General features: G+C 30.2%; 1 long non-coding RNA gene across 1 annotated transcript; it reads left to right on the top strand.

Moving 5' to 3' along the window:
* On the top strand, positions 406-3,349 carry LOC108662481. The gene is made up of 3 exons (XR_001928345.1): positions 406-532; positions 604-728; positions 2,775-3,349. It is a non-coding gene; the product is annotated as an uncharacterized LOC108662481 (long non-coding RNA).

The raw sequence follows: 8,416 nt of genomic DNA, 5'->3' as shown, positions 1-8,416 counted from the left end.
CTAAATAAAACATGAGTTAAAAGTGGTGCATGGAATAAAAAAAAATGAAAAGAAAGAATGGAAAGTCAAGGTGGTGGGTGAAAAGGTTGCAAAGCCTTTTGCCTTGTAATTTTATCACATAAAATAAAAAGAAAAATATCAAAAAGTCATCAAGTTTTGGGCAATCCGCCCATGCAAGAAAAGTAAAGAGAAAAGAAAAGAAAATAATGGAAAAGAATGTGGCCTTGGGCAATCCGCCCATGTGTGAGCAAAAATGAAAAAGTGAAGAGATTTTCAAGGCTTTGGCCTTGAAAAGTCCGCCCATAACCAAAAAGAAAAGAGAAAGGAGAAGAAAGAAAGAAAAAAGAGAAGAAGAAGAAAGAAAGAAAGAAAGAAAGAAAGAAGAAAGAAAAAGAAAAAGAGAAAGGAAGGAAGGTTCGGCTTTGAGAAGCTAGAGAAAAAAAATCGAGAGGTTTTTCCTCCCACCCACATGCCATTGTTGAAATTTAAGGAGAGTTTGGTGGTTTGACTTAAAGATTTCAAGATAAAGAAGGTAAAAATTATTATTTTGATTGAATGCATGCTTTTTGAACTGATTATAATGTGTGAAAATGTTTGTGGCAGCAAAAGAATACCGTGTGGATGCCAAGGAAAGCATGCATGTTGGTGATTCGCAAAGAATGTGAAATTAAACTACCAAGGAGCTTGAGATTTCTTAGTTTTAGTTCAAGATAAATTATTGAGGAAAGGTAAGACAAATTATGGCCTAATCCTTAATTGTTTATGCTATATGATTATGGGTTAGAAAGAATGCTTATATTGGTTGTGAGATTTGATATTATGAGAATGTAATGTTTGAAGAAAGTAAAGGGTAAGGATTATGCATGCAAAGATTAAAGACTTATTTGGTAAAGTTGCTACCATATATAATTGTGTGTAAGCATGAGATTAACTATGAAATTAGGTTAAAAATTGATTGATTGAAGTGTTGCCCGTACATGTGTGGAATTAAATATATTGAGTTTACATGGTTGCTAGGAAGTTGTGTGAATGAAAAAGATTACCGTGGTGGCATGTCAAAGGACGTAACGGGTGGCGGGCAAGTAGAATTAGCTAGATATGCACCTAAATCGATGGTAACATAGTGTCCTGCTATCGTAAGATGAGTAAGGGGTGCCTATTTGAAAATTTCCATAGCTATATAATGTTATACGTTTTATAAACGTTGCCGGATTTCATTAAATGAAATTGTAGAAAGCATGAGCTGTTAGCCTCGATAGGCAAATTCTAAATGGATTTACAATGGTTTATACACTATTATTGCGGAAAGCATGAGCTGGTAGAACTCATAGGAGATTGTGGATGTAAGCTAATTTGAAAAATTATTTTTGTAGACTATATATATACGTACATATATGTAACGAGTTTTAGAAACCGAGAAACAAGCCTTTTATATTGTTTTGCATCAAAAATCTGTGTCTTGTTTTTTTGTGTGATACGCATTTGTTAAATGATTTATATGCAAATTTTCAAGAGCCGATTTTAGTCTGATTTTTATACAAGTATTTACACCATGCCTTTTTAATGCGAAAAGCATTTTGAAAGGTTATTGAACCTTGATTTCAACTGATTTGAACAAAAGCCTTGAAAAACATGGATTTGGTTTTGAAAATGGTTTTAACAAACCGAGAGCGTCGAGAGTAGGTCGAATGTTACATCGAGATAGTGTGACCCTTATGCACAAGTGAGCTCTAACTAGAGAACCTTTGGGTCACCGACGGGTTGTTAGACATGGCTGGGGTCATGGTTTGTGATTATATGTGGCAAGGCCACGGGTTGTTATATGTGGCTAGGCCACAAGTGATATTCGCGATTGTGACCGCATGATTTCTCCAATGTCGGCCAACATCGTCGAGACTGCCATGGTTGTGGGAATCCGGTGGAGAGAGGCTCTCGGATTGTTATTACGTGGAAGTGGGTCCACTGGTGATTACTATGCTTAACTACTCGAGAGCCTTGTGAGTTTTTCAACGCATACTCTTTTGCATGGTGGAGAGTTAAGATTTCTCTGTAGCTCCCCTTATTTAAATAAAAGCTTTCAATGCTTACTTGACGAACATGAGTTGGTTTATCTGGCTGAACACGTTGATTTCTTAACATGCCACACATTTTGGGAGCGTGCATACTTTTATACTATTATTTGTATTTTGATGGCAAGTGATGTTTTCGATGATTGAACTCTGTTTTGCTACACTTGTTTTTGGCATTGTTTTGCCAAGTGAAATATTGCATTGTGATTTTACAACATCATTTCTATAAGGCACAAAGTTTCCTCCATGTGATTTGGTTTCTTAAGATCATCATGTTTCATTCCGGTTTATTATTCAACTTATCTACTTTATGCTTGTTTCCCATCTACGCCCTTCTCACGAAGCCGATGATCACTAAGTTTATAAGACTCACCCCCTTATTTCCCCGTTTACATATAGTGATTAGCCTTGCGTGCAATCATTGGCGCTTATGGTCCACCGTGAATAGGTAAAGGCATCTCATAGCACTTTATTTCGAGTTGCTTCGCTGTTAGAGGTCGAGTCATTTATAGCTTGATGTATTTGTAAATAATGTCGATGTAAATGTGTAGTTAGATACTATAGACTTTAATGAATTCTTACGATTATGGTGAATAAAGGATAAGATGGTTTAATATGATTTATGTTCAATTTTTATTACAAAGAGGTACATGGTTCAAAGTAATTTCATGGATTGATGGCATATTAACTAAAGTTTCAATTAAGGCTTGTTCGGGACTTAGCGATTTCCTCCGCGAGACTTGGATGTCGGTAGCGATTGAGGAGCGGTTGTTACATTTAGTGGATCATCAAAGATCTGAAAAAGGACTTGGTAATAAAGACCTTAAGAGGGATGAGTCTCAAGTCTATCAACTAAATCTCCAATGGTGGGAGCTCACCTCGACGTTTGTGACGGACTTGCAAATTTTGTGTATTGACCATTCTACCACATGGGTGATTGCAAACACTAATTTATATTTTCCATCCCAAGGTATATAATGTTTGGTTTCCATAATATGTAAGGAAAGGTTAAACAAAAGTTCTCAATAGACCCATAACATGTATATGTTGAAGTACTATAATTACAGGATACTTTCGATGGGTGCTACTTATGTGAGTGGAAGTGTGGTCGCTTCTAAGAGCTAAAGGCTTGACTTTGATAGCACTTATGATTGGATGCAAAATACAAGGCCATAAAACGTGTTGGCAAAACTAGATACAAAGTGAGCAAGGAAACTTGTGTGTGTTTAGTGGGTTGACTAGTCAAATGAAGAATTGATGGTTCAATATTTTGTCAACCACTCAATTTAGACTAAAACCAACCACACTCACTAAATAAAAGTTCAAATCTACGAGATACCTTTATTTATGCACAAGATTCCCAAAGTTATTGGTATTTGAAAATTTTGAAAAGGGTGAGGGATTGTTGGTGTATTTTCAAAATCAAAGGTTATGTCACATAATGAAAAACTATCTTAGCTCAAAGGTTATGTCACATAAAGTGATATGGTGTGACTATTGGATTGTAGGTAGGTTTTTCATGTGAATAGTTATGTCTTTTGGTAAAATGGCATTCAAAGGTTAAAAGACAAATTGAAAAATCACTACAACTCAAAAGTTTAAACATGAAAAGTTATCGTTTTAAATTATAGCTTAAAGATTATGTTTTATGGAATGAATAGTTGTCCTTTCATAAAGTGATTATTGAAACAATACCTTTATCCAAAGGTTGTGTTTTGCAAAATGTAAAGATGTCTTTTTGATAAAGTGGTGCCTTAATGAAAGAGTTGTGTCCTTGAAGAAGAGACTTGTAAGCCTATATAAAGGGTTTGTTGCCAACTATTTTGACACACCAAAACAAATAAGTCAAGTACAGAAAAATCAAGAGAGATAAGAGTGTTATGTTCTAAAAATAAACATAAACACTTGAGTTCCTATCATCTATCAAAGGAATCCAAATTTCTTATAATCTACTTGCTGTAGAAAGTAAGCTCTAAGACCGAACAACTTTACAAAGCCTCAAGTGTATCTAGCGGTTTTCTCCCATAAAGTGCAAGACGAAGTTAGACATTGACTTCATTGTATCCCTAAGGCTATTCGCATTATTCTCCTTTGCATACTGAGTGGTGAGGATGAAATAAGTTTTAAGATGACGTTTATTGAAAGACTCGCCTTAAAGTCAATTTTGCTAATTCATTGAATTTCATCTAAACCCCATTTGCACCAACAATATATGTATGAAATTTATGCTTAGGGATGAAAAAGAGTTCTTAAGCATCTACATTGCAATTAGCATATGTTTAAAAAGGTTCGTTTGATTGTCTCGAATTAATATATTTTTTTCGTTTTAAATTGACTATGTTGTTCATATATTTTTTTAGTTTGTTTCAAAATTAATACCATGTTTTTGAAACCAACAACTCTTACTTTTCTATGCTCTATATTGATTTTTAATTAATATATTTTACTTTTTGTCACTGAAAATTATAGTATATTACTATTAATAATTTTTTAAACTATTAAAAATATTAAAGTTAAAGTATTTTTTTACTGTTCATGGCAAGTCAAAGTAAATATTTAATTTGAAATGGAGAAAATATAATTTGTCTTGCCTTGAGAGATTAGGCAACCTATTTATATAGTTTTAATTCAATTAATTCTTTCAATAGAAGTCTCGCTCATAGAAAATTTAAGAAAAAAATAAATTTTCATTCTTTTTTTATTTTTATGAAAAAAATTGTGAGATAATGAGAATATGATCAATAATTCAAGACTAACCTTAAAGTTATTGCTATCTTTAGAAAAGCATATCAATAAAAGTCAAGGAGATACCAATTTGCCACCCTGTATGGTGAATTTTCTTCGTTTAATTGGTTAATTTTGGCAGCAGGGTGACTCAATAACTTAGAAGGTTTAAAGTAAAATATTTAAAAATGATTTTTTATTGAAATTAAGAAAAAAATTTATTAAAATTTTACTCTTTTAGTTTTTTGGGATGCAAAATTTCTAAGTAAATTTTTATAATGAAGTTCTTCTAATATTTTTTTAATTGATAATATAGCTAATCCATTTAATCTTTTTTGAGACATTGTTGATCTTAAATAAGATTTTATTGATTTTAGTTTTGAAAAACTTCTTTCTCCTAAAGTAATATTTACAAGAATTGTTAATATTATTCTAAAAGTAATATATACATTTCTAAAAGAATTGAGTCTTTTTATGTGATTAAGTAGTCGATTTGACTATTATCTTCCATTTGTATAAATTTTTTTAAAATTTTTAACTTTGAAAATAAATCTAAACCATCAATATCAGAATAGTTCTTATATTTATTATCGTCTAATAACTTCAACTTTTTACGAAAACAAAAAATGCTTTCATATATATTAAATTGTTCAAAGCTACTTTGAAGTGAAAAAAAGTACTTGATTTAATATATTTAAGAAGTAATTAATTCTAAATGATTCTTTAAGAGATCTTGTTATTTCATATCAACATTCCCATCAAATTATTTTTTTCTACGAATAATATGTGTATCACGGAATTTAGGTTCTATGTTCATTTTAGATAAAATTTTTTAAGAAGAAAGGAGAAATAGTTGAGAATTAATAGCACTGTAAGAATTGAAAAGTGATAAAAATTGATATTTATTAGGCACATAATTTGAAAAATGAGAGAATATGTTATTTTATTAATTATTTTTGACTTTTACATATTTTTTTATGAGAAATAAGATAAATAGTTGAGAATTAATAGAGATATGAAAGTGAGAGAAAATAGATATTTATTAGAGAATAGGTAAATATTTTATCAATTATCGTATCTCTTATATATTTTTAATATAATTAATTATATTATAATTATTATAAAATTATGGGACTTCTTCAAATTTAGGGCTTAAAGCCCCTTTTTGGGTGGGTTTACCCAAGGCTGGCCCTGTTTGAAATGAATCATGATAATGACTCTTGCTAATATATAATAATATAATCTTGCAGCCAAAATGCAAGACTTGATACTGTCTGGAGGATTGATAAAGGGTGAACTGACTTGCTTTCCAGCAGAACTTTTTCATTAAATCATTTCATATAAATCCTGATAACAAAGCGTAATTAACTTCGTCACTTAGTTGAGACTCCATATAGTTGTCAAATAAGAATACAAGAAGACCGTCTAAGTCGTCATAGGAAGTTTTAAAGGAGAAAAACCCTTATTCATGGGTCAATTGTGATGCTAACGTTGTAGATTTGAAACGATGGATCACATCTGAAAAGGTTTAATTGTACATAAGAGTTACTTGGACCCTATTTGGCACTTTGAATAGAGTTGTTGTGATGCTAACGTTGAAGATTTGAAACGATAGATCACATCTGAAAAGGTTTAATGGTATATAAGAGTTACCTAGACCCTATGTGGTGCTTTGAATAGAGTTGTGTTTGTTTTTTTTTTTTTTTTTTATATATATATAAGGGAAAAGATAAAATTTTTACATCATCCTAAGTCATGATATGCCTAGATTGTCTGCAAATAAATAGAAAACAATACCTCACGGGATTTTATTGCTTAATATATAAAACACAAGTACATGTGTTTGCGATTTCAATCAATGAATCCTTTTTTGGATGAAGGCTGGGGAAGATTCTGGCTATTTTTAATTGATAAAATTTTTTTGCTGCCATTATATAATAGCATGGGTATTTTCAGTGGCAAAATCAAGATTTCACATTTAAGAAGACGAAGGGTCAAAGATAATATTTATAAAACATTCATACTGAAAGTTTAATGCTTGACAAAAATATAAATCAACTTAGATGAAAAAGTTCATATGAAAATTATACAAGTAAATTCTGAAAATTATTTAAAGGAATCAATTTTAATAGTTTACTTAAAAAAATTAACTAGTATAATTATAAATAATTTAATAATGATAATAATATCAATTTTAGATAAACTTAACAATTAACAAAAAGTAACAACTATAATAATAAAAATCTCAATGTGAGGTAATCTTCTAAAAAATATTAAGGGTTATCAATAAACAATTCAATAGGAAAACAATCCCCTAAAATTAATCACAAAAATTAAATACAATTTCAATAAACAATTCAATGAGAAAACAATCTCAAATAAAAAACTTAATTGTTTACAAGAATTTAAGAAAAAAAAAACACAAAGCATTTGTAAGAAAGCAATCAACCAATCTCTAAATAAATAAGTAATAACTAACCTTACGTGCTTAATCAAATCCTTTTTTTTTCGTTTTTAACAAAAATGGTTAAGACAGTAATCACAAGTCAAAATCACCAATTAGAAATTAATAAATAAAGAAAAATTTAAAGTTGAAAATATTAAAAATAAAATGAGTAAATAAACTAAACTTATCAATTATCATGATTTGAAAATTGGGTTAGTTGATTAGAAGTTATGCTGGCAAGCAAAAAAGTGAAAAAAATAAATTTTTTTTTGTTTCTATGGTATTTGGTAAAAAGAAAAGAGAACAAGAAGGGGTGGTTGTGAAGTTTTGGAAAAGTAGAGTTTAGGAATAATTCTATTGTAATAGGTTTTATTTTAGTATTATTAAAATTAATTGTTAGCTAATCTTTCAGAAAAAAAAAATTGTTGGCTAATTGTTGTGGACATCTCATCAAATAAAAAATTATTATAGGGGTAAAATCATAAAATTTCAAAATAAAAATAAAAATATGTTAGAAAAATTTTAAAAATGTTGTAGGGGTGAAATTATAATTTTTTTTAAAAGAGTGAATTATAACAAATTTAAAGTTGCCCCTCCGCGTCTGTATTTATTTAGTGGATTGAGATATGGCTTTTTTTTTTTGGGTTACATTTTAGAATGACAGGTGTTGTCTCTATTTTAATTGATAAAATCGTTTTGAAAACAGAGAGGGATTATATTGCTATTTTAAAATAAAAAAAATAATGAAACTTTATGTAGATTGAGTGAAGGTGTTTTTATTTTTTAATTGATAAAATCTTTTCTTGATTACAATGAAATTCACATGCGTACAGATTTCTCAGTGGTATAAATCTTAGTCCCAATGACAAAGGCATCATCCGCAAGCCCAAGATCAATTCCCTGCATTCTGTCAGATGTTGGATTGATGCGCATTGCCTTCTTCCCTTGATAAGAGTTTTCAGAAGTGACAGTTATCTTATCAGGTTTCAATATGAACTTTTTTAATCTTGTTTACATTCAACTCATATCAATTTTAGTTTGTTCTATAATATTTCGCCAAAGATCCCATGTAGTTTCATATACGAATGCTCTGTGCATATTTCAGGTTAACTGTTAACAGTCTGCTCTTTTTAATCTGGACTGATTTCAGTAAAGTTGGAGGAGAAAGTTCCATCCA

The sequence above is a fragment of the Theobroma cacao genome, chromosome 6 (assembly GCF_000208745.1).
Source record: "Theobroma cacao cultivar B97-61/B2 chromosome 6, Criollo_cocoa_genome_V2, whole genome shotgun sequence".
Classification (NCBI taxonomy): domain Eukaryota; kingdom Viridiplantae; phylum Streptophyta; class Magnoliopsida; order Malvales; family Malvaceae; genus Theobroma; species Theobroma cacao.
The sequence above is the reverse complement of the archived record's forward strand: the minus strand, read 5'-3'. Positions and strand labels throughout refer to the sequence as shown.